At 41.2% G+C, this 26,322-nt stretch overlaps 1 protein-coding gene across 1 annotated transcript in view; it reads left to right on the top strand.

The window, feature by feature from the left end:
* The window catches only part of LOC135539862 (nck-associated protein 5-like), a 135,850-nt gene that overhangs the window by 46,146 nt on the left and 63,382 nt on the right, over positions 1-26,322 (top strand). Inside the window, exon 2 of the mRNA XM_064966046.1 lies at positions 16,961-17,151. The gene's annotated coding sequence lies outside the window, so the exon portion shown is untranslated. The remainder of the gene's footprint in view (positions 1-16,960; positions 17,152-26,322) is intronic.

Genomic DNA, 26,322 nt, shown 5'->3' with positions numbered 1-26,322 from the left:
ATGCAAAAGCCTGCCAGTCTCACGGTAATTAACCAACTTAATTAACACATTCAGCATCTCCAGGCCTCCTCGCATGTTCTGAAAGAGCTGCAAAATCTGGATCCCTACAGATCAGCTGGGCTAGACAATCTCGACTCTCTTTCTAAAATTATCCGCCAAAATTGTTGCAACCCCTATTGCTAGCCTGTTCAACCTCTCTTTCGTATTGTCTGAGATCCCCAAAGATTGGAAAGCTGCTGCGGTCATCCCCCTCTTCAAAGGGGGAGAGCCTCTAGACCCAAACAGTTACAGACCTATATCCATCCTGCTCTGCCTTTCTAAAGTCTTTGAAGTTAACAAACAGATCACCGACCATTTCGAATCCCACCGTACCGTCTCCACTATGCAATCTGGTTTCCGAGCTGGTCATGGGTACACCTCAGCCACGCTCAAGGTCCTAAACAATATCATAACCGCCATAGATAAAAGACAGTACTGTGCAGCCGTTTTCATCAACCTGACAAAGGCTTTAGACTCTGTCAATCACCGCATTCTTATCAGCAGACTCAATTGCCTTGGTTTCTCAAATGACTGCCTCGCCTGGTTCACCAACTATTTCTCAGAGTTCAGTGTGTCAAATTGAAGGCCTGTTGCGGACCTCTGGCAGTCTCTATGGGGGTGCCACAGGGTTCAATTCTCAGGGCTACTCTTTTCTCTGTTATATCAATGATATCGCTCTTGCTTCTAGTGATTCTCTGATCCACCTCTACGCAGACGACACCATTCTGTATACATCTGGCCCTTCCTTGGACACTGTGTTACCAAACCTCCAAACGAGCTTCAATGCCATGCAACTCTCCTTCCGTGGCCTCCAACTGCTCTTAAATGCTAGTAAAACTAAATGCATGTTCTTCAACCGATTGCTGCCCGCCCGACTAGCATCACAACTCTGGACGGTTCTGACTTAGAATATGTGGACAACTACAAATACCTAGGTGTCTGGTTAGACTGTAAACTCTCCTTCCAGACTCACATTAAGCATCTCCAATCCAAAATTAAATCTAGAATCGGCTTCCTATTTCGCAACAAAGCCTCCTTCACTCATGCTGCCAAATATAACCTCGTAAATCTGACTATCCTACTGATCCTTGACTACGGCGATGTCATTTACAAAATAGCCTCCAACACACTACTCAGACTGCATCCAATTTACTGAGTAGTGCCATCCGTTTTCTCACCAAAGCCCCATATACTACCCACCACTGCGGCTTGTATGCTCTCTTTGGCTGGCCCTCCCTACAAATCCATCGCCAAATCCACTGGCTCCAGGTCATCTATAAGTATTTGCTAGGTAAAGCCCTGCCTTATCTCAGCTCACTGGTCTGAATTGAATTTGGTCTTTGCTAATATGTAAAATGTAGTTTTGATTTAGAATGGCCCATATTCAAATGGGTAGGGGAAAAAAGACATGTCATCTGTATGCACTCAATAGCGAATGGAGGCAGTGTGCTTTCCATCTAGTCTGTTTTTCAAAGATGCCTGGTAGGCTACTTCGGTTTTATAGCAGAGCTGTGCTTAGTATGAGCAGCTGAGAAATAAATATAGGAACACTTATTGGATCAACCACTGTTTGAGGAGCATGCTCTCGCTGCTCGACAGGTGATATTCCGCCCAAACTCTGTATGCCATGGTCTCTTCAACTCTGTTCCTGCAGCTGCCCAGTGCTTAATTTGGGAAACCAAGTTACATTTGTTGGTGAATATAGATATTAACATGTTTTCGCAAACAAAACATATTTCACTAAACTGTTGACAGCCTGTCTGCTCGAGAAAGGAATAAAGGAGAGAGAGGAGTTGATGGAAATGCATGGTGGTGAGATATTCTGTATGGCTAAAGGTAATGTGTCACCTAATTAATTATGAAAATATAAAGAATTTCCTATTACTAGGCTATTCAAAATCAAATACAAATTCACTAATTGTAGGCTACCTGTAAGCTGTTCTGAAGAATCGATGAATCAACCGCAGTGCTCGCCCAGGGCTCTCTCCCAGAATCATGGATAAAAATTTTGGAGTGTAGCATAAGTTAACCAGTCCATCCAGTATGCATCATAATAATAATAATAATACAGTCCACACTCAAAGGTGATTACTCTAATTTGTTTAATTTTGGAGTAGAGTCTAGAATAGACCAATTATGTACCAAATACATCTTAAATCAGTTTTCTGTTTTTCTGCCGTGGTTAATATGCGCTAGGCTATGTAGCACAATCGTAATTTTACTTCAGGGTTTTGCATGAGCTCTAAAATGGGTATTTTGAATGAATCATCACCTTAGAAAGCTCTGTCCATTTCATTGTTCAGCTTTGAAACAACATCCACCACGACAATGTTTTACACTCAGTTTCAACCTGCTGTTGAAGTTCTTTCTTCAACTTGATCATCACTGTGAGATTAGTTTTTTAAAAGCACTATACTGTTTTTATGATGTGTTTGTGATTTTTCATTGCATTTGAATTGATGTCAGAGTGGTTAGAGGAACAATAGAGCCCTGAGTACCAGGCCATGAGGGCCTGATGATCATTAGCAAGTTGGGTATTACCAAGGCATGTCCAGAGTGCATAAAAGGAGATTACTGTGACTCAATAGTCACGTGGAATTTTACTGTGGTCATGACTCATTACTGCCTGCGTGGCAGTAATACGGTCACCGCAGCAGACATACAGTATATGTTACCTGTAAAAAGTACAAGGCAATGTTTATTTGACTCCCTTTCAAACAGCCTTTTATCTACCACTTTTTTGCAGGTATATACATACCTTTTATACATATCTTTTATACATATCAGTGGGTAACTGGCAAATTGAGAGGGGTTGGGATGGTGTTAAACCATGGGGGCTGTTTCCAGTTCAAATTAGGGAACAATGGAAGTGTTCATGAATTTACCTTGAAAAAAGCCGACAACCATACACAGACACATATCTGATATCTGTATTTTGGTTACAGAGCCTGTGAAAATGCAGTAATCATGACTAGTGCCTTCAGAGAGCATTCACTCCCCGAGACCTTTTACATATTTTGTTGTTACAAAGTGGGATTTAAATGGATTTAATTGTAATTTTGTGTCAATGATCTACACACAAAAAAATAACATTTGTATAAATTTTAAAAATTAAAAAACACTTTCTGTTTCGTTTTAATCCTGAAAAACTCCCCAGTCCTTAACGATTACAAGCATAACCATAACATTTATTGATTTATTTAACTAGGCAAGTCGGTTAAGAACAAATTCTTATCTACAATGACAGCCTACTTGTAAAGCCCCCCGAGCCAAACCCTCCCCTAACCCGGACGACACTGGGCCAATAACTATGATGCAGCCGCCACTATGCTTGAAAATATGGAGAGTGGTACTCGTTAATGTGTTATGTTGTTTGGGGCAAATCCAATACAACACTTTGTATTCAGGACAAAAATTGAATTGCTTTTCCACATTTTGTGCAGTATTACTTTAGTGCCTTGTTGCAAACATGATGCATGTTTTGGATATTTTTATTCTGTAGATTCTTCCTTCTTTTCACTCTGTAATATTAGGTTAGTATTGTGGAGTAACTACAATGTTGTTGATCCATCCTCAGTTTTCTCCTATCACAACCATTAAACTCCTGATTTTAAATGTTTTTTTTTGTCATTATGAACTTTATCCAGAATGTTATATTTCCTTTTGTGCGACTCGAGCCATTTCCCCTCCAGCTGTTCCATTCTCCATGTAGCCTGCTGCTACAGGTAACTGACAAAATAAAGGAAACGCCAACAATCTCTTAATAGTCCGTTGGGCTGCCAGAACCACTTCAATGCGCCTTGGCATAGATTCTACAAGTGTCTGGAACTTCCTGTGTGGAAGCACCCCATGCTTTCAAAACGCAAAATATTTACGTCTCCCAGACCATGCCCAAATACCTTCATTTGCATGAAGAAGAGACACCGATACAGGGGCTGCAGATTCGGGTGCTTGGTGAGAATTTGTTGGCGAGTGGATAATCCACTTTTACCATCCATCCTACTGGCGAATGTGCAATCAATGGAGAATAAACTGGAGGAACACTGTTCGAGACTATCCTACCAATGGGACATTAACTTTAATATCTTATGTTTCACGTCCTCGTTCAGTTGTGGCTGAACGGGGACATAGATAATAGATAGTCATCGACAGAACAGCACACCTTTGGTAAGATGACGGGTGGTGGTCTGTCTATTTGTTAATAACAGCTAGTGCGTAATCTCTAATATTAAGGAAGTCTCAAGGTTAAGTATCTCATGATAAACTGTAGACCACACTATTTAACAAGAGTTTATCTATATTTTTCGTAGCTGTCTATTTAACACTACGAACCGATGCAGGCACTAAGACCGCACTCAGCGAGCTGTATAAGGCCATAAGCAAACGAGAATGCTCACCCAGAAGCGGCGCTCCTAGTGGCCAGGGACTTTAATGCAGTAAAACTTTAAATTAATTTAACCTCATTTCTACCAACATGTCACATGTGCAACTGGAGGAAAAAACCCTCTAGACCAACTTTACTCCACACACAGAGATGCATACAAAGGGTGAGGTTTTTTGTCGCCTGAGTAGCCTCGTTTCACTGCCTAAAATGAAACCATGTAATGTCAAATAATTAACATCCAATCACATTAACCATTTCGGGAATTCCACTAATGGTCCGTATGTAGCCAAATGTAGCTGCTCCTCATGTTGGTATCTGTGCTGATGGAGCAAAAGACATGACAGGGAGACATAGTGGAGTGGTAACGTGCGTGCATTTGGGTACACTGCAGCGTCCTTGCTCACAGCTTGAAATATGTTTTGGACACTACAGTGAAAATGGTTCACTTTGTTAAAGCAAGGCGCCTGAACTCTCGCTTATTTTCTGCACTATGCAATGATATGGGCAGTGACCATGTAACGCTTTTACAACATACAGAAGTGCGCTGGTTATCAAGGGGCAAAGTATTGACATGTTTTTTTTAAATTGAGAGACGAGCTTAAAGTTTTCTTTATTGACCATCATTTTCACTTGTCTGATCACTTGCATGATGACGAGTTTCTCACAAGACTGGCCTATCTGGGTGATGTTTTTTTTCTCACCTAAATGATCTGAATCTAGGATTACATGGACTCTCCGCAACTACAGTTGAAGTTGGAAGTTTATATACACCTTAGCCAAATACATTTAATCTCAGTTTTTCACAATTCCTGACATTCAACCCTAGTAAAAATTCCCTGTCTTAGGTCAATGAGGATCACCACTTTATTTTAAGAATGTGAATGTCAGAATAATAGTAGAGAGAATGATTTATTTAAGCTTTTATTTCTTTCATCACATTCCCAGTGGGTCAGAAGTTCACATACACTACACATTAGTATTTCGTAGCATTGCCTTTAAATTGTTTAACTTGGGTCAAACGTTTTGGGTAGCCTTCCACAAGCTTCCCACAATAAGTTGGGTGAATTTTGGCCCATTCCTCCTGACAGAGCTGGTGTAACTGAGTCAGGTTTGTAGGCCTCCTTGCTCTCACACGCTTTTTCAGTTCTGCCCACACATTTTCTATAGGATTGAGGTCAGGGCTTTATGATGGCCACTCCAATACTTTGACTTTGTTGTCCTTAAGCCATTTTGCCACAACTTTGGAAGTATGCTTGGGGTCATTGTCCATTTGGAAGACCCATTTGCGACCAGGCTTTAACTTCTTGACTGATGTCTTGAGATGTTGCTTCAATATATCCACATAATTTTTCTTTTTCATGATGCCATCTATTTTGTGAAGTGCACCAATCCCTCCTGCAGCAAAGCACCCCCACAACATGATGCTGCAACCCCCGTGCTTCACGGTTGGGATAGTGTTCTTCGGCTTGCAAGCGTCCCCCTTTTTCCTCCAAACATAACAACAGTCATTATGGCCAAACAGTTCTATTTTTGTTTCATCAGACCAGAGGACATTTCTCCAAAAAGTATGATCTTTTGTCCCCATGTGCAGTTGCAAACCATAGTCTGGATTTTTTAATGGTGGTTTTGGAGCAGTGGCTTCTTCCGTGCTGAGCGGCCTTTCAGGTTATGTTGGACTCGTTTTACTGTGGATATAGATACTTTTGTACCTGTTTCCTCCGGCATCTTCACAAGGTCCTTTGCTGTTGTTCTGGGATTAATTTGCACTTTTCGCACCAAAGTCCGTTCATCTCTAGTAGACAGAACGCGTCTCCTTTCTGAGCGGTATGACGGCTGCGTGGTTCCATGGTGTTTATACTGGCGTACTATTGTTTGTACAGATGAACGTGGTACCTTCAGGTGTTTGGAAATTGCTCCCAAGGATGAATCAGACGTGTGGAGGTCTACAGTTATTTTCTGAAGTCTTGGCTGATTTCTTTTGATTTTCCCACAATGTCAAGCAAAGAGGCAGTGAGTTTGAAGGTAGGCCTTGAAATACATCCACAGGTACACCTCCAATTGACTCAAATTATGTCAATTAGTCAGAAACTTCTAAAGCCATGAGATAATTTTCTGGAATTTTCCAAGCTGTTTAAAGGCACAGTCATCTTGGTGTATGTAAACTTCTGACCCACTGGAATTGTGATACAGATATAAGTGAAATAATCTGTCTGTAAACATTTGTTGGGAAAATTACTTGTGTCATGCACAAAGTAGATGTCCTAACCAACTTGCCAAAACTATAGTCTGTTATCAAGAAATTTGTGGAGTGGCTGAAAATGATTTTTAATGACCCTAACCTAAGTGTATGTAAACTTCCAACTTCAATTGTATATTCAATGTGGGGTACAAAATTGAGGCTAAGATTAAGAAGTTGGAGCTCTTCTCTGTCTGCATTAACATGGACAACCCACAGGTCTTTCCATCATTGAATGATTTTTTTGTGTGCAATGAACTCAAGCTTACGGACAATGTCAAATGTGACATAGCGAACCACCTGAGTGAGTTGGGTGTGTGATTACGCAGGTACTTTCCCGAAACGGATGACACAAACAACTGGATTCATTATCCCTTTCATGCCCTGCCTCCAATCCACTTACCGATATCTGAACAAGAAAGCCTCATCGAAATTGCATCAAGCGGTTCTGTGAAAATTGAATTTAATCAGAAGCCACTGACAGATTTCTGGATGGGGTGCGCTCAGATCCTGCCTTGGCAAATCATGCTTTTAAGACACTGATGCCCTTTGCAACCACGTACCTGTGTGAGTGGATTCTCGGCACTCACTAGCATGAAAAATAAATACAGGCACAGACTGTGTGTGGAAAATTATTTAAGACTGAGACTCTCCTATACAACCCAACATTGCAGAGTTATGTGCATGCATTCAAGCACACCCTTCTCATTAACCTTTGGTGAGTTAGTCACAATTTTGGAAGAACAAATAAGGTTTTATATGTAAGGTGGCTAAATAAAGAAAAAGGATTGATTATTATTATTTGTGCCCTGGTCCTATAAGAGCTCTTTGTCACTTCCCACGAGCCGGGTTGTGACAAAAACTCACATTTATTAAACATAAGAATGAATGTATCTTACAGTGTGTGTGGCAGGCTTACAATGATGGCAAAAAAACAACATTTGAGAGTGAGCTGACCCTGGTGCTAGAGGAGGTACGCAGCTGGAGGTTGAATGTTTGAAGGGGTAAGGGACTATAAAAAGTTTGGGAACCACTTACCTACAACTATGAGACAGCCTATAGGGAGGAGGTCAGAGACCTGGCAATGTGGTCCCAGGACAAAAACCTCTCCCTCAATGTGAGCAAGACAAGGAGGTGATTATGGACAACAGGAAAAGGAGGGCCGAGCACACCCACATTCACATCGGCGGGTTGTAGTGGAGCGGGTTGAGTACTTCAAGTTCCTTGGTGTCCACATCTCTAACAAACTATTATGGTCCAAACACACCAAGACAGTCATGAAGAGGGCACGACAATGCCTATTCTGCTTCAGACTGGAAAGATTTGGCATGGGTCCTCATATCCTCAAAGAATTGTACAGCTGCACAAACTAGAGCATCCACACTGGTTGCATCACTGTTTGGTATGGCAACAACTGATATCCGACCGCAAGGTGCTACAAAGGTTCGTGTGTGCATCCCAGTACATCACTACAAAATAAAACTGCATTGTTGGTTAAGGGCTTGTAAGTAAGCATTTCACGGGAAGGACTACACCTGTTGTATTCGGCGCATGTTGTATCCCTCATTTACTCAAGTGTTTCCTTTATTTTGGCACTTACTTGTAGAATTGACGGAGAAGTATTTCTCAAGTCGCAACAAAATGGAATTTAACGTTACAGATAAAGTTCAGAATGACACAATTTCATGTGAACAACATCTAAAGACCTGCATCACTATACTGAGAGCTTTGACGTTTTTAAAGGATGTATTTGGGTATTTTTGGAGCCTTTGTTCATGTTTTTCTGGGTCCCCATACTAAAAAACTAGGATGAGTTTGCTGTTTGGGGTAGTTTCTTAAAAACGTGAAATCACAAAAAAAGTTGTCAGGACCGTTCTGTAACATCCCATACATTTTTTTTATTTGGTTGTAAAAAATAACTTCTCTTTTAAAACAGTAACAGAGTATTTATTTACCACGTAAACATTTGGCTGTTTTGAAAGGGGATCATATAAACACATTGCCCAATAATTTTTTTCAGGCAACGTACCACAAATCCTATGTGAATTATCGACATTCACCTTTTATATTGACATTTTTTTTGCCGGGAGGCGCAAGAGGCATTCAACTTTGACCCTGTTGTTGTGAGCATTGTCATGGTAACCTGAGTGACCACACTGTTTTCATTTCTTCAACAGTAATGGCCTAAACTCAAAGGCAAGCATGTTAGTCGTGTGTGTGATTTGTCACATGTGCAACCGGAGGAAAAAACCCTCTAGACCACCTTTACTCTACATACAGAGATACGTACAATGCTCTTCCTCGCCCTCCATTATGCAAATCTGACCATAATTATATCTTCCAGATTCCTGCTTACAAGCAAAAACTCATCCCACAGTAATTTTAGAATGCATTGTTTGGAATTATAATGACCCAACCGAAGCCGGGCGGGGTTTCCACTTTGACGCCTCGCTCAATTAGAGCATGTCTCTTTTTGTGTTTTATTGCTGGCACTGTACAGATGTAGAATCTTAAATTGAGCCAGTTTGCTACAGGAAATGTGGATTATAAGTAATGGTCAAACATTTTTTCATTTGGGCAAATCAAGTCTGACATTTTAAAGTGGAAACTACAAACTTAGAAGCCTTTTAAAAATCTTGAATACACTACAAGTTTGCATTTCCTGCTGTGCAGGAAAATTCGCCGCAACAAGAGTGATCAAATTAAGATCCCACATCTGGAGTCACACAAGAAAAATGTTGTCATTATTCAACTCACATCGGCAAGCACGATAGCCTCTTTGCCTGAACATATTGCTTCACTCTGGGAGATGTCGCCAGTATCAGAGGCTAGCAAGCACCTAAATACAACACAGTTGCACTGGTCATTTGCAATGGCTTGCCATTACGTTAGCTCAGTGGCATGTCACGGTGACATCCAGATGGTGGCTAATACTACAAGTTATTTCTCCCTCACCCATCGAAATTAGCAACTTTATTTTACTAGTGCCATGCTGCTGTTTCCAGCTAGCCAGCATAAACTAGCTTACGGGGAAGGGCTCATCAGGATGACAGAATCCATTAGCTTCCACTCAACTCTCGCTGTGCGACATACTTTGTCAATTTGTGTACCAGTTGTGTCCGTATAGCCTCTCCCTGCTAGTATACAGTCACTGCTCTGCCGGTCCCGTCCTTCCAACTTCCTCACTCTACTTTTTTCACCCGCCTGCTTCTGGTGAGTTTTTTTTTTGCTTATACTTCTAAATCATTTGTAAATAATTACCTTGTAATGTCTTAATTTTCCTCTTATGATGAATAAAAGGTTGGCAGTTAGATACACTACATGACCAAAGGTATGTGGACACCTGCTCATTGCTCATTACAAAATCATGGGCATTAACTTCTTATGGCTGCAGGGGCAGTATTGAGTAGCTTGGATGAAAGGTGCCCAGATTAAACAGCTTGCTCCTCAGTCCCAGTTGCTCATATATGCATATTATTATTAGTATTGGATAGAAAACACTCTGAAGTTTCTATAACTGTTTGAATGATGTCTGTGATTATAACAGAACTCATATGGCAGGCAAAAACCTGAGAAGATATCCAAACAGGAAGTGGGAAATCTGAGGTTGGTCGATTTTCAACTCAGCCCCTATTGAATACACAGTGGGATATTGGTTATGTTCCTAAGGCTTCCACTAGATGTCAACAGTATTTAGAAACTTGAATGAGGCTTCTACTGTGATGTGGGGCTGGATGAGAGCTCTTTGAGTCAGTGGTCTGGCAGAGAGCCAGGTCCTGGTCATGCACATTACACATGAGAGCGACCTGCGTTCCATGGCTTTTCTACAGACAATGGAATTCTCCAGTTGGAACGTTATTGAAGATTTATGATAAAAACATCCTAAAGATTGATTCTATACTTAGTTTGAAATGTTTCTATGACCTGTAATATAACATTTTGAAGCTTTCGTCCGACGTTCGGCTGGACCTGCACGAGCGTTTGGATTTGTGTACCTAACTCCCTAACAAAAGTAGCTACTTGGACATAAATAATGGACATTATCAAACAAATCAAACATTTATTGTGGAACTAGGATTCCTGGGAGTGCATTCTGATGAAGATCATCAAAGGTAAGGGAATATTTATAATGTTATTTCTGATTTCTGTTGACTCCAACATGGCGGATAATGTTTTTTTTTTCTGAGCGCCGTTCTCAGATTATTGCATGGTTTGCTTTTTCTGTCAATTTTTTTTTAAATCTGACACCGCGTTTGCATTAACCTCTTACATCTATGGGGGCGCTATTTCATTTTTGGATGAAAAACGTTCCCGTTTTAAACAAGATATTTTGTCACAAAAAGATGCTCGACTATGCATATAATTGATAGCATTCGAAAGAAAACACTCTGACGTGTCCAGAAATACCAAGATATTCTCTGTGCGTGCCCTAGAACGTGAGCTTCAGGCAAAACCAAGATGAGATGGCATCCAGGAAATGACAAGGATTTTTGAGGATCTGTTTTCCATTGTCTCCTTATATGGCTGTGAATGCGAGAGGAATGAGCCTGCCCTTTCTGTCGTTTCCCCAAGGTGTCTGCAGCATTGTGACGTATTTGTAGGCAGATCATTGGAAGATTGACCATAAGAGACCACATTTACCAGGTGTCCGCCCGGTGTCCTGCGCCGAAATTGGTGCGCAAAAGTCACCTACCAGTATTTTTCCATGCGATACAGAGAGGAAAGCAAGCTTCCACGAACTGCATATCAATGAAGAGATATGTGAAAAAACACCTTGAGGATTGATTCCAAACAACGTTTGCCATGTTTCGGTCGATATTATGTAGTTAATCCGGAAAAAGTTGGTGTAGGTGACTGAATTTTCGGTTCGTTTCGGTAGCCAGACGCAATGTAGAAAACGGAACGATTTCTCCTACACACAGACGCTTTCAGGAAAAACTGCGCATTTGGTATGTAACTGAGAGTCTCCTCATTGAAAACATCAGAAGCTCTTCAAAGGTAAATGATTTTATTTATTTGGTTATCTGGTTTTTGTGAAAATGTTGCGTGCTAAATGCTACTCAAAATGCTATGCTAGCTTTGCATACTCTTACACAAATTAGTCAATTTCTATGGTTCAAAAGCATATTTTGAAAATCTGAGATGACAGTGTTGTTAAGAAAAGCCTAAGCTTGAGAGCAGACGCATTATTTTCATTTTATTTGCGATTTTCAGAAATCGTTAACGTTGCATTATGCTAATGAGCCTGAGGCTTTAGTCACAAACCCGGATCCGGGATGGGGAGTTTCAAGAAGTTAAGGAGAGGTATATCTATAATTCCATGTGTAACACGTGCATTATCATCAACATTTATGATGAGTATTTCTGTAAAATTGATGTGGCAATTGATGTGGCAATGCAAAATCACTAGATGTTTTTGGAACTAGTGAACGTAACGCTTTTTGTGACTCCTCTCTTTGGCTGGAAAAATGGCTGTGTTTTTCTGTGAGTTGGTGGTGACCTAACATAAACGTTTGTGGTCCTTTAGCTGTAAAGCCTATTTGAAATCAAAATGTGGTGGGATTAACAACAAGATTACATTTAAAACGGTATAAGATACATACATGTATGTTTGAGGAATTTTAATTATGAGATTTCTGTTGTTTTGAATTTGGCGCCCTGCACTTTCACTGGCTGTTGTCATATCGATCCCGTTAACGGGATTGCAGCCCTAAGAAGTTTTAATATGGAGTTGGTGCCCCCTTTTCTGCCATAACAGCCTCCACTCTTATGGGAAGGCTCTCCACTAGATGATGGAACATTGTTGTGAGGACTTGCTTTCATTTATTCATGAGAATTAGTGATGTCTGGTATGCACAGGGCTCTTATAGACCTGGCTGTGTACACCGGGTCATTGTCATGCTGAAATAGGAAAGGGCCTTCCCCAAACTGTTGCCACAAAGTTGGAAGCACAGAATCGTCTAGAATGTCATTGTATGCTGTAGCGTTAAGATTTCCCTTCATTGGAACTAAGGGGCTGAGCCTGAACCATGAAATACAGCCCCACACCATTATTTCTCCTCCATCAAACTTTACAGTTGGCACTATGCAGTTCTCCTGGCATCCGCCAAATCCAAACACACTGCCAGATGTTGAAGCGTGATTCATCACTCCAGAGTACGCGTTTCCACTGCTCCAGAGTCCAATTTATTTAACCTTTATTTAACTAGTCAGTTAAGAACAAATTCTTATTTACAATGACGGCCTACCAAAAGGCAAAAGGATAAATAAATATATAGGACAGAACACACATCACGACAAGAGACACCACAACACTACATAAAGAGAGACCTAAGACAACAACAGCATGCCAGCAACACATGCCAACACAACATGGTAGCAACACAACATGGCAGCAGCACAACATGGTAGCACCACATAACATGGTACAAACATTATTAGGCACAGACAACAGCACAAAGGGCAAGAAGGTAGAGACAACAATATATCATGCGACGCAGGCCGCGTGCTTTACACCATTCAAGCACACGCTTGGCATTGCGCATGGTGATCTTAGGCTTGTGTGTGGCTGCTCGGCGATGGAAACCCATTTCATGAAGCTCCCAAAGAACAGTTCATGTACTGACGTTGCTTACAGAGGCAGTTTGTAACTCGGTAGTGAGTGTTGCAACCAAGGACAGACAATTTTTACGCGCTACACGCTTCTGTGAGCTTGTGTAGCCTGCAACTTCGCGACTGAGCCTAGACGTTTTCACTTCACAAGAACAGCCATTAAAGTTTACCAGGGCAGTTCTAGCAGGGCAGACATTTTACAAACTGACTTGTTGGCCATTCTACTGCCAATGTCTGTCAATGGAGATTGTATGTCCGTGTGCTCGGGTTTATATACCTGTCAGCAACGGGTGTGGCTGAAATAGCTGAATCCACTTTTTTGAAGGGGTGTCCACATACTTTTGTGGATATATATTGTATGTTCTAGTAATTATATGATCTGGCTAAATATAACAAGCTAAATTTTAGCACCGAACCAAAACATTGTTGTCTAGAAAGTTGCCTGGCTTGCTAGATAATCACCACTGTGACCCCGCTGGTCATCAATGAACATTTGAACATCATGAAGAACTATCTAGCCTTAATGGCCATGTACTCTTATCTCTACCGTCACAGCAAGAAGAGGACTGGCCACCCCTGAGCCTGGTTCCTCTCTAGGTTTCTTTTTAGGTTCTTGCCTTTCTAGGGAGTTTTTCCTAGCCACCGTGCTTCTACATCTGCATTGCTTGCTCTGTGGGGTTTTAGGCTGGGTTTCTGTATAAACACTTTGTGACATTTGCTGATGTAAAAAGGGCTTTATGCCAATCAATCAAATCTATTTATATCTTAAATAATTGTTAACTGGTACAGCTCATAATGCATACAAATGCCGCCTCTGCATTATATTAAGCCGTAGGCAGAACTTCACCAAAATTATTACTAGGTCTACTAGGCGGAAATAAACTAAATGACTTTGCTATCAGCAATATGTTTCGGATATAAAGAGAAGACTGAAAAAAGTTGGTAAAGTTATCGGAAATACGTCTTAGTATGAAAGGGATATACACTGAATGGACAAAACATCAGGAATACCTGCCTCAATTCGTCGGGGCATGAACTCTACATGGTGTCGAAAGCCTTCCACAGGGATGCTGGCCCATGTGTCAAGTTGGCTGGATGTCCTTTGGGTGGTGGGATATTGTTGAAACACAAGGGAAACTGTTGTGTGAAAAACCCAGCAGAGTTGAAGTTCTTGACACACTCAAATCGGTGCGCCTGGAAAATACTACCATACCCCATTCAAAGGCACTTAAATCTTTTGTCTTGCCCATTCACCTCAATGGCACACGTATACAGTTCATGTCTCAATTGTCTCAAGGCTTAAAAATCCTTATTTTTAAGCAGTCTCCTCCCCTTCATCTACACTGATTCTAGCCCTTCTTTGAACCTCCAGACGAGCTTCAATGCCATACAACTCTCCATCTGTGGCCTCCAACTGCTCTTACATGCAAGTAAAACTCTAGCTGGTTCTGACTTAGAATATGTGGACAACTACAAATACCTAGGTGTCTGGTTAGACTGTAAAGTCTCCTTCCAGACTCACATTAAGCATCTCTAATCCAAAATTAAATCTAGAATCGGCTTCCTATTTTGCAACAAAGCCTCCTTCACTCATGCTGCCAAACATACCCTTGTAAAACTGACTATCCTACCGATCCTTGACTTTGGCGATGTAATTTACAAAATAGCCTCCAACACTCTACTCAGCAAATTGGATGCAGTCATTCACAGTGCCATCCGTTTTCTCACCAAAGCCCCATATACTACCCACAACTGTGACCTGTATGCTCTCGTTGGCTGGCCCTCCCTTCATATTCGTTGCCAAACCCACTGGCTCCATGTCATCTATGAGTCTTTGCTAGGTAAAGCCCCTCCTTATCTCAGCTCACTGGTCACCACAGCAGCACCCACCCGTAGCACGTGCTCCAGCAGGTATATTTCACTGGTCACCCCCAAAGCCAATTTCTCCTTTGGCCGTCTTTCCTTCCAGTTCTCTGGTGCCAATGACTGGAACTAATTGCAAAAATCACTGAAGCTGGAGTCTCATATCTCCCTCACTAACTTTAAGCATCAGCTGTCAGAGCAGCTCACAGATCATTGCACCTGTACATAGCCCATCTGTAAATAGCCCATCCAACTACCTCATCCCCATATTGTTATTTTTTTCTCTCCTTTGCACCCCAGTATCTCTACTTGCACATTCATCTTCTGCACATCTATCACTCCAGTGTTTAATTGCTAAATTGTAATTATTTCGCCACCATGGCCTATTTATTGCCTTACCTCCCTTATCTTACCTCACTTACCGCACACACTGCATATAGATTTTTTTTCCTATTGTGTTATTGACTATGTTTGTTTATTCCATGTGTAACTCTGTGTTGTTGTTTGTGTTGCTTTGCTTTATCTTGGCCAGGTTGCAGTTGTAAATAAGAACTTGTTCTCAACTGGCCCACTTGGTTAAATAAAGGTGAAATATATATATATATTTTTTTAAAGTGGATTTAACATGCGACACCAATAAGGGATGATGGCTTTCATCTGTATTCACGTGGTCAGTCTGTCATGTAAAGAGCAGATGTTCCTAATGTTTGTACACTCAGTGTAAGTATTTAGGTGGCCTTTGTTTTTCCATGTTTTCTACCCCCTACCCCTTTCAGATATACAAAAAGCTGGTAAAAAATAAAATAAAAGGTAAATTAGTGGTATTGTCACGGGAAACGTGTGAAGCGAGGCAAAGCAACATTCAGGAGTTTAATAAAATCTTTAGGCCAGATGTAAAACTAGTCTTGGAGGGCATAAAGGTTGCTAACTGTGGGCCACATATTTTTCTTTTTTTGGGGGGGGGGGTGTCTTTTCCTCTCAGGGTTCAGCTGGACATTGGCTTGAAGCTGGACATTGGAAGGCCACATGCCAGCTAGCTCCTGTGTCTTGTAAGTTGGGTTCCTGGTCAAAGGTCTTGACTTGTCATGACCAGGGTGAACCTTTTAGTTTTTAATTACATGCTTCAGATTGGAGACGGATGGTGGTATCACCCTTTAGTTTATTGACGCGGCAGAAGACTGTTGGGCATTAGTTACTGGTAGAGATATACACAAGCTTCGTGTTCAAAGGGTACCCATAGGTTGTTGTTGTGATTTCCTCCCCCCCGCAATGGTCTAATTCCAGAAAGCTCACACCACACTCTGTTGACATGTTCAGACATGGCAAGGTGTGCTGGTCATGTTTCCCAATTAGCTTACAGATGGTATAGGTTATGTAATGTTTTTGTATTGACTTTACTTAAACAGGAAATGTATAGAAGATATTGATCAGCTGAGCAGTGTGGTGTTAAATTAAATGAGGTGACTGATGCTGCAGGCTATGTCACTTCTTTGCCTAAGAAAGCACAAAGAGGAGGAAATGAAATCTTCAAAGATAAATTGCAAACCACTGTTGAAAGATGGCATTTCCATATCCTTGTGCAATGGTTCCTCGACCTGTCTATCTTGGACGTGATGGAAATGTATCAGCTGTGAAAACATTATAGCCTGAGGTATCAGCAACTTCCGTACCAAGAAGTGATTGTGTCAGCATTGAATATGCTACATTTCTATAAATTCAGATGCCAGTAGGATGCCTACTGCCTCACTTATTGGGGCAAAAAGCGTAAATGCGCATTCTTCATGAATTTGCCATCGTGACTTATCCATCTCTGTCTTTGTTAACAGGATTCTTACCCTCCATCTTCCCTTATCTCTGGTGATTCAACATGGTATAATGTGATACAGGAACATCAATGGCACCAGTGAGATAAAGCATGGGATTGCCCACCGGAGACAGGAACCACACTCCTATTCCTGAGGTTGAGGTCCCTGGCCCCAGAGGGCCACATGAAAGACGGCTAGAAGCTAGCTCTGAGGTGAGTGGACTCATTATGACTATTTGGTCTGTGTCACTGATATCTGCAGTGCTAGGGAATTGACTGTTAAAAAAGAATACACTTTACAGTTTCTATTAAGTTAGATTTCGTATAGTTGTTGAGGTATTACACTGAAGCCCCTGCTGGTGATTGTCACCATCCAATGAGCAATGCCTCATCAATATTGGTCAATATTGGGGACGTACAGGTAACAGCCAAACATGGTTTTAGAGATTCTCTGGTACTTGTGTATGCTTTTTAGCCAGTAGTTCTGAAAGTAGCACTCTCGAGCCAAAAGTGATCCCCAAAAATTGAGTACTACGTCACGTGCAGATTTGTGGAACACGTCATTGCACTCTCTCCCACTCTGCTGTGTGTGCATGAAGTGCCTCTTGCTAGCTGTCACTCAAATGGCGAGGGGCAGAAGCTCATTGGTTGAACTCTAATTGCTATGGGGTTGGCCGACGTGGGGGAAAATGTAGGGAAAATGGCGCAGCACAGCTTCCAGAAAGAAGTCGCTTTCAAACTAGGGATTTTGTGGCTAATTGAGGTAAAACAGTAATTCTACTCATAGATTATGCACAAAGTATGAACTACACATTGACACATCCAGCCCAAAGCGGGAGGTTTAAAAAATATTTTGTAGTTGCCAAAGTTCCAGAGCATGTCTAATAGGGTGTTGGGCCAGAACAGCTTCAATGCACCTATGAATACAGTAGCTATAAATGGGGACATGCAATTTTTACTTCATATGTCATAAAGTTTTTTATTTTACCTTTATTTAACCAGGCAAGTCAGTTAAGAACAAATTCTTATTTTCAATGACGGCCTAGGAACAGTGGGTTAACTGCCTGTTCAGGGGCAGAACAACAGATTTGTACCTTGTCAGCTCGGGGGTTTGAACTCACAACCTTGCGGTTACTAGTCACACACTCTAACCACTAGGCTACCCTGCCGCCCAAAGTGATTTGATCAACTATTTTGCTATTTGTTGAAATTAAGGTTAAGAAGGATTGCGGGGGGAGCATTTTACAGCTAATATTGAGAAGGAACTTCCCCTAGCCAGCTTATGTTGACCATTAGAATTAGCCAGTCTAAGTCTGCACCATGACCTTGAGTACGTCCAGCTAATGACTTTCCATTGGTGTCGGTTACAACAGTGGGTCATGCCCGAGATTTGAGTGTCACAGTGCTACAGGCTTAGCTGGATTAGACCCCCCCCCCCCAAGCTCCTGTTGAGCTTAGAGATTTAGTGGTCACTGACTGAGCCCCTCCATTGCGTCTCCATTGACTGGCTTGTACAGGAGAAAGTGAATGGAGTCGTCTGTCCACTGTGTCCAGGGTCAGTCCCGCCACCATTGCACAGGGGAAGAGTGGGGAAAGCAAGGGGCTTCTCTGGAGTGAACCAATGCCAAAAGGAGAGCAAGATTAAGTGAGTGATAGAGCTGGGAAGTGAAGAGAGGGAACGAAAGAGGGGGTAATAGAGAGGCCATCTGTTGATTTTTAATTATTTTCAATCTGAGATTCTCCTTGATGAATTATTCAAGTCTTCATCAAAAGGCTGTTTTTTTCTCCTTTCTTCATCTTTGTCTTTATTTGCTCCTTTTTCTTCGTCTTTCTTTAAGGAGTGTATTATTTCTCTGGGCGGTTTACTCTCTCCCATGTAAATTAATGGACGCTATTGACGCCAAACGGCACTTCTGCTGCGGTTGTAATCTGCTGTGAGATTATTTAAATGCATGAGAGGAGGCTGTCGGGTTGTGGAAACTCTGTTTTATCAGTGCGGCGGTCTATTTCTGGCACTGTGGTTAAATTACTTTTTTAAATTTCCCTTTGATTTTGTATACATTGCTGTGCAGGAACCTCATCCACTCGACTGTTTATTTGTCTCAGTAGTTCATGAATATGGTTTCAATCCATTCTTGGAATTCATGCCGTGTTCTTGGTTTTCAGTCAACAGAGATTATACTGTATCACCACATGATTTCAACAATGTTTTTTCACTGTTTTGGAAAAGAGATAAAACTACAGCAGAGTCCACTACCCGTTTTCCTTATCAGTTGTAACTGGTATAAAGTGATATTTAGACAAATGTATCTTGTCTTAGGGACTCATTTTAGGACCAGGTGCACAAACATCACTGACACTTGCAGACACACATGCTCGCTAACAACTGCTAGCCCCCCAGGATGGCAAACATTCCAATGGAGAGAGGGAATGGGTGGGGGCATACCGGGGATAATGATGACCAATATCCCTCTTCACAAAAAGATGTAGGCTGGGTGACCTAATGGGCTATGAATTCAAAACTCTTTACTTGACTACCACACTGTCAAGTTGGCTTCTCTGGACATTGGTTAGATATAGTTCAGTCAGTTGGTAGTCTAATATAAGTTCTCTAAACCTAGGCAAAAAAATATTACCACGAAAGACTAAGAAAGGAACAGTCTTGCTAGTTATCAGACCTCCAGGATATTATTACGTTCACAACCAGATCTCATTAGAAGTGTCTACTCTATGTGAAACTGTGCTCTGATTCTCCATAATGGCCGTCCCTGTGGGACACACTGTGAGCCCCTGGAGGGTCCCTGTAGCACATATGCTACTCTTACTGTGTGGGTGTTCATAAAGATTAACGACCTATGACAACTGATCTCACATTCCTCAAATCTCTGGGGACAAGTGTGTGTAATGTGTAAGCATGGGTTTCTGAGTTTATGCACTATGAGGGGGGAGTTGAGGTGTGTGTGCCTATATCACTTTGGGCGACCCGATCAGATTCACATAGAAATGTGAGTTATAGCTCTGTCATTCTCATTGAAAGCATGTCTAAGATGGCACCGTACTGGATGGCTGTCATTTGTAAGCTCCCAATTATTTTGTTGTTTATTTTAATTTTATTTTCACAATGTATGCTATTAATTCTTACAACCGACAATAACTTTTGAACATCAGATCGGCAGTTACTTACCTTAATTCCGGCTTCTACTTCAACTCATCTGCCCTGGGCTCTCTCTGTAATTCCGACCCAATGTTTGGGCTACCCAAGAGGAAACGCTGGCGTTACAGAGGCAGGGAGGGGGGAATCCTGGTGATATGGAAGTGAAGGGAAAACCGGTCACGTCTTCCCTCATTCTACTGACCACTCACTTCATAATGATATGGATGAAATCCGAATGCGGATTTGCTACCAACGGGAGTCTCAATTGCAATATTCTATGCTTTTCTGAAAGATGGTTCTTTGACAGCAGCCCCCATTGCTATCCAACTCAATCGATTGTCCAGTCGGGGAAATCGAGTGGGGAGGGGTTTGCCTCTACATCAACACCAACTGGTGTGTGTCGACCCACTGTTCACCCGACTTGGAATACCTGATGGTCAAATACCGACCTTTCTACCTCCCGAGGGAATTTTCAGCTGTTATCTTGACTGTTGTATACATTCCACCTCAGTACAATAAAAATAACAAGCTGGCACTTAACGAACTGTACAACGATATAAACAAGCAAGAAAACCTACATCCAGAGGCTGCCTGTCTGGATGCCCGGAGATTTTAATTCCACATCACTAAAATGCGTGATGGCCAACTTCCATCAACACGTCTCCAACGCCACTGTCGTTCTACCCCCAAGCAAGCATACAAGGCCCTCCCTCATCCGCCATTCCGCAAACCAGATCATGACTCCGTACTCCTGCTTCCTGTTAACAAGCAGAAACCCAAACAGGAAGTACCCTTGACTCACTCTTTTGAGAAATGGTCACCAGAATCTGAGATTATGCTACAGGACTGCTTTGCTAGCGTTGAATAGAATATGTTTCGAGACTCCACCGATAACATTGATGAGCTATAATCTAAATTTGATCACATTCACATTTTCTCTTGACACACAAATGGACTATAAATGCATAACATTACCAATTAGTTAACCCTGACCAGATGGACAGGGCGCATTGGCTGTATGCAGCTGCTCTTATTAGTAGCCTACAGTTAGTAGTATAAAAATAGTATAGTTTTTATCCCATACCTCATGTCAGATTTCTAATGTTTAGGTGTAGCCTAGGCTGCTACAACATTTATGCCATGACATTTTGCTTGTGTCTGTCCGGAGTGATTATGTGTTATCATCTTTGCTAAATAAATACCAGAGGAAAGTGCAAAGCCTACTTGAGTGCACGCGGAAACATGTGCTGCGTCAACCTCTCTAATCTAACTTTTAATGGATGATGCGATGGAAGCTATCAAATCATTCAGAATTGTTTTCGACATCCCAGAAAAAATGTCCAACATGTTAAGCATCGTAACATGCAATTACAGGCAGCTTGATGAAAGACTCCGCGTTAACCAGCTATACATTTGATATCAGTTGGTATTGAATGCCCTCACCTTTTCATCCTTATTCATGAAACTGATCTCAGGCAGAGGTCAACCCTCGCTTATAATTTGCAACTTTTCCGTGTACCCCAGAGAATAAAAGGGGTTCTTCAACAAAAATCCACAACATTTTTGGCACCGTTGGCCATTCTATAATTCAGGCGGAGAAAACTGCACACAAGTTAGTAAGGCAAATGTGAATAAATTGTACTAACTGGACACAAAAAAGTTACAAACCCAAGACAACAATTGATAATATACCTCATCCATCTCCTGTAAAAAAATTAAAAAAATTGGGGGGGGGGGGGAATTGAATAAAGACCTAAAAATGCTCAACTATCACTCTTTAATCTCTATCTAACAATGTCACCAAGCTTCTCAGTACACAGAACCCCCATAATGCTCTGTGGCACAATCCCAATTCAACACACTAGGTTCATTTTCTGATCCTACATCTATGATTAGATGGACAACATGTCAGTTCATACTGAAAAAGCTTTGATTGGTTGGGGGACGTCCTCCGGAAGTGGTCATAATTACCATGTATGTCAATGGAAGTGGGTGAGGCCTACCAGCCTCCTAGGTTTTGTATTGAAGTCAATGTAGCCAGAGGAGGACGGAAGCTAACTGTCCTCCGGCTACACCATGGTTCTATCCCAGACAGTGCTGTTGAAGTTACTGTTGACCTGCATTTAAAACTGTGTATTTTAACCAATTATTTGGTGACATATGAATATATGTTGTATAGTTTTATCTATAAAGGATGTTTCACAATTAAAAAAAAAATGAAATTTCACTGAGGATGATCCTCTTCCTCACCTGTCCTCTGAGGAGCCTTCACTTATATATATATATACACACAAACACAACATGTAAAGTGTTGGTCTCATGTTTTATGAGCTGAGAGAAAAGATTACAGACATTTTCCATACACACAAAAAGCTTATTTCTCAAGAATTTTGTGCGCACATTTGTTTACATCCCTGTTAGTGTTTCTCGTTTGCCAAGATAGTTTTGAGGGACCATGCAATTGGCATGCTGACTGCAGGAATGTCCACCAGAGCTGAAGCTAGAGAATTTAATGTTAATTTCTCTACCAGAAGCCGCCTCCAACATTGTTTTAGAGTATGTCCAACCGGCCTCACAACCACAACCACATGTAACCACTCTGGCTTCTTCACCTTCGGGATCATCTAAGACCAGCCACCTGGACTGCTGATGAAACTGAGGAGTATTTCTATTGGTAATAAATCCCTTTCATGGGGAAAAACTCATTGTGATTGGCTGGGCCTGGCTCCCAAGTGGGTGGGCCTAGTATTACATTGTTATTGATTGTTTTATTGTTGGGTTTTTGAGTTTGCATGAAAGTAATTTCACTGTGCATGTGACATTAACTTGAAACTTTGTGCTATTTCCATTCTTTTTGTAACGGCTTTCTTTATGTGAAGGAGAGTCGGACCAAAATGCGCCGTGGCTATTGAGATTCATGTTTTAATGAAAACAAAGGAAACACGAATCAATACAAAAAAACGTAACACGAAAACCGAAACAGCCTATACTGGTGCAAAGTAACACATAGACAGAAACAAGGACAATCACCCACGACCCACTCAAAGAATATGGCTGCCTAAATATGGTTCCCAATCAGAGACAACGATAAACACCTGCCTCTGATTGAGAACCACTTCAGACAGCCAGAGACTAAGCTAGAAAACCCCACTAAGCTACAATGCCAATACCTGTGAAAAACCCCAAGACAAAAACACACCACATACCAAAACCCATGTCACACCCTGGTCTGACCAAATAACTAAAGAAAACACAAAATACTAAGACCAGGGCATGACACTTTTAAGTTTAGTTTTTGAGTATTTTACTCTTGGTTATGTACACCAGCTTCAAACAAATTAAACAATATTTTTGGTTATTTGAAATACTTTTCACAGCGGTTTAGATGGTACAATGATTCTCTACACTATACATTGCTTGTTTTGTCACAAACTGAAATTAGGCAAACTATTAGAATTTTAGGAAATGGGGGTGCGATTTTTGCATATTGCACCTTTTTAAAAGAAAGATTCACCCATTCTGAATGTTATATTGTTTTTTTTCACCTCTGAGTGATGTTCTATCGATTTCCCATTGTGATTTCATGGGAATCTGAGTTAATGCCATTCAAACAGGCAGAAATATGGTATGATGACCAGTGGTACGAATTAAAATGTATGCAATCACTACAGCATTTCGCTCTGGATAAGAGCATCTGCTAATTGACTAAAACTTAAATATATTCATTTTTCAGTGGGAACCCCATTTTTTTTCTGGCAAAATTTCTGGTGACCCATTTTATTTTCCCACGGATCTCTTGCGACCCAACCCGACTCAAAATCGAATGACACATCAACAAATAACCTCCAATTCATTGCATTTTCATCTCTTATCAAAATGAGAAAAAAACTATAAATACATGTACTATTTTTAATTTATTTTTAATTTTTTAATACCACTGGCTTAAGGTGACAGAGCAGGGCCAGGCATGCTTTCACATTGTCTGCTAGAATTCTGTATGTGTGTGTGTCCATTATGCCTGAGAACTCCCTGGACACTAGCCCTCTGACATTTACACATTCACACATCATTGTTCCACTGCTTCCTTACAATAACTCACAAGGACGTTTGATTAGATTTCACTTCACACAGATGAGGTAGTTTGTTATTCTAAATCAAGCTCACTGTTGTTGTTCAGATGTGCCATCGTTCACCATCCATCCAATCTCGTTTGGTTCTCACTTTTGCTGATAGGTAGTTAAGTCTCTGTTCTAAGGCACATGGCTGCTATTTAAAATTTCAATATGCTAGCTCTATCTGTATGGGTACTTACTTTCTGTGACCTTTGTGGATGAAGTGGAGAAGAGATGGTTTAATGTAGAGTAATCCTTTTGCCCTGGTGTCAGACACTCTACCCTCAATATGCAGTATAGTAAAACTTACCGTATGCTTCACAGTCAACAGTTTGTGAATATATTATGACACATTTTCATTTGTTTTGATGTTCAGCAGGATTTTTTTCAGCTTTCGAGCACTTTTTTTTTCTTGAGGCTTGCTGAAGTTGGTGATTGGTCAACAGTAGGAATTCTTCAATTAAGTGTTTGTCATTCAACGACAGCCGACAAGTTTTCTCATGCACATTTTTTTCACTTGAGAAATACTGCACATTTTAAATTCCAGCGCTTCACTTAACTTTACTTCAAACTCCGAAGCGTGTTAGCCATCTACGGCCATCTTAGATGTAAAACTGCGTGACCTATGAACTCTTCTGCAAAATCGTCTCAATTAATTATATATTTCTTTTATCTTAGATTAATAAAGACTATATTTTGAAGAAGTGTACTGGCTACAGTGCATCAAGAGGGACAAACGCTAATACTGCAGCTTTTTTCTTGTTTTTCAAGTGAAGGTATTTTAAGGGAGGATGCGAGCACAGACATTAATTTTGCCTAGCCGAGTTCTGCTAGGAGCAAACCGAACCTATGTATGCGGATGCCTTAAGCCCCCTCACCCATACCCTAAAAAAATCCCACCTTGGTGTGGTCCAGCTGGTTTGGGTGTCAGGCAGTGTGTGTACAGACACATGCATACACACAGTGCGTACAGTGTTCCCCTCCTAGCTTCCCCCTTCCCTTTTGATGTGTGCTGTGTGGATGCAGACCCTCTTATTTTTATATATTTATTCATTCTTACCCTCTACCTAGGCAGGGATTTGAGTCCCACTTGGCTTGCCTTCTCTTTCTCTCTCCTCACCTCCCTCTCTTTCTCAAAATAAGCAAACTGGAATCCAACTAACTAAATTGGTCACAATTAAACAGTAGGATTCTGTATCAGCAGGGTGCAGGCTGGTTTGGGGACCTAATACCACAAAAGCAAGATATTCTTTTATAAAGCACATCTTCATAACAGGCAGCGTGAAGGACACCAAAAAGGACCCTCTCTGGGGGTAGTCTACAAAATGTACAGTAGTGCGTTGTGTTTGGCGATCTAAGTTAGAAGAAAAAAATCTGGATGGTTGGTTCTGGGTAAAAACATCTGCTAAATGCATAAATGTATGATGAATAGCTACACAGCAGACAACGGGGTAGTCCTATATACTTGTCAAGACCGAGACACAGGCCTCTGTACCAGATAAACACTCGGAAGAACAGCTGATACTACACATGCTTGTCTTCTCTAACCTTATTACAAGATATGAAAATACATTTGGAGAGCTTATATCTATATACACTATTGGTCAAAGGTTTTAGAACACCTACTCATTCAAGGGTTTTTCTTGTCTTTTTATTATTTTCTACATTGTAGAATCAAATCAAATCAAATTTATTTATATAGCCCTTCATACATCAGCTGATATCTCAAAGTGCTGTACAGAAACCCAGCCTAAAACCCCAAACAGCAAGCAATGCAGGTGTAGAAGCACGGCGGCTAGGAAAAACTCCCTAGAAAGGCCAAAACCTAGGAAGAAACCTAGAGAGGAACCAGGCTATGTGGGGTGGCCAGTCCTCTTCTGGCTGTGCCGGGTGGAGATTATAACAGAACATGGCCAAGATGTTCAAATGTTAATAAATGACCAGCATGGTCGAATAATAATAAGGCAGAACAGTTCAAACTGGAGCAGCAGCACGGCCAGGTGGACTGGGGACAGCAAGGAGTCATCATGTCAAGTAGTCCTGGGGCATGGTCCTAGGGCTCAGGTCCTCCAAGAGAGAGAAAGAAAGAGAGAAGGAGAGAATTAGAGAACGCACACT

Source organism: Oncorhynchus masou, chromosome 5 (genome assembly GCF_036934945.1).
Source record: "Oncorhynchus masou masou isolate Uvic2021 chromosome 5, UVic_Omas_1.1, whole genome shotgun sequence".
Lineage (NCBI taxonomy): Eukaryota > Metazoa > Chordata > Actinopteri > Salmoniformes > Salmonidae > Oncorhynchus > Oncorhynchus masou.
The sequence above is the reverse complement of the archived record's forward strand: the minus strand, read 5'-3'. Positions and strand labels throughout refer to the sequence as shown.